This window comes from Schistocerca serialis, chromosome 2 (assembly GCF_023864345.2).
Source record: "Schistocerca serialis cubense isolate TAMUIC-IGC-003099 chromosome 2, iqSchSeri2.2, whole genome shotgun sequence".
NCBI lineage: Eukaryota > Metazoa > Arthropoda > Insecta > Orthoptera > Acrididae > Schistocerca > Schistocerca serialis.
This window is the reverse complement of record NC_064639.1, coordinates 215,771,848-215,772,789: the sequence shown is the minus strand read 5'-3', so window position 1 is coordinate 215,772,789 and position 942 is coordinate 215,771,848. Positions and strand designations below refer to the sequence as shown.

The following is a 942-nucleotide window of genomic DNA, read 5'->3' as shown; positions in this document are numbered from 1 at the left end:
ATCATTAATGAGCTGACTGAGTAAGCTGGAATGACTGGTATTATGTTCTAGCTACATTAATACATCGCATGCGGCTTTCTCTCTCACTTTTTTTCCCTATATCTTGTTCAAAATCTACGAATTTGTTTGAAATCTTATGGGACTTAACTGCTAAGGTCATTAGTCCCTAAGCTTACACACTACTTAACCTAAAGTATCCTAAGGACAAACACAGACACATTCATGCCCGAGGGAGGACTCGAACCTCCGCCGGGACCTTTCTCGATCTTACATAGGCATATTAATTTCAGTGCTACTACCATATTTCATTTTGTTGTTTCACTACGTATGCATCTACATTTTCAGTGCATCTCCTTCTTTTTCCGAGGAATGAACAGAGCGTGGGGGACAGAATCTTGGCATATGATCATGAAATGATTAGGGATGGGGAACGGCGGGAACTCCAGAAATTTGTAACAGGTGTTCAAAGCGAAATGGTAAGCGTGGGCTTGATGTTAACTTTGGACTGCAGGATGTGAATAATACAGGTTGGAAGCTGTTTATTTGTAGCTGACTGCGGTCGAGACGCCATCTGCCTGCTAGCGGAGATACTGCCAACTGGAGCGGAAAGGACCGTTTTCTGTTGCCAGAGAAGCGTTTGGAAAAGAGCAAGAGTAGCCGTGATAGTCTAGTGGTTAGGACATTGCGTTGTGGCCGCAAGAACCCAGGTTCGAATCCTGGTCACGGCAACATAATGCTCTATTTTGTATTTTTTAAAGAGTTGCAAATGTAGTCAAAAGGCCTCTTCACATTGTAACAACTGAATATTGGTCATTCAGGTTACCAATATTACACAGATGTGATTTACACCATCTGATATTTTTTTACATATATCATGTATGATATAACATATCACCGATTAGTAATGAAAACAATTTTGCTAATCAAACATGAACCTTCAGT

The 942-nt window shown here is 40.8% G+C and overlaps 1 non-coding gene across 1 annotated transcript; it reads left to right on the top strand.

Moving 5' to 3' along the window:
• The first annotated feature begins 656 nt into the window (after window positions 1–656).
• On the top strand, window positions 657–728 carry Trnah-gug (transfer RNA histidin (anticodon GUG)). Its single transcript has one exon. It is a non-coding gene; the product is annotated as a tRNA-His (tRNA).
• Window positions 729–942: the final 214 nt, after the last annotated feature.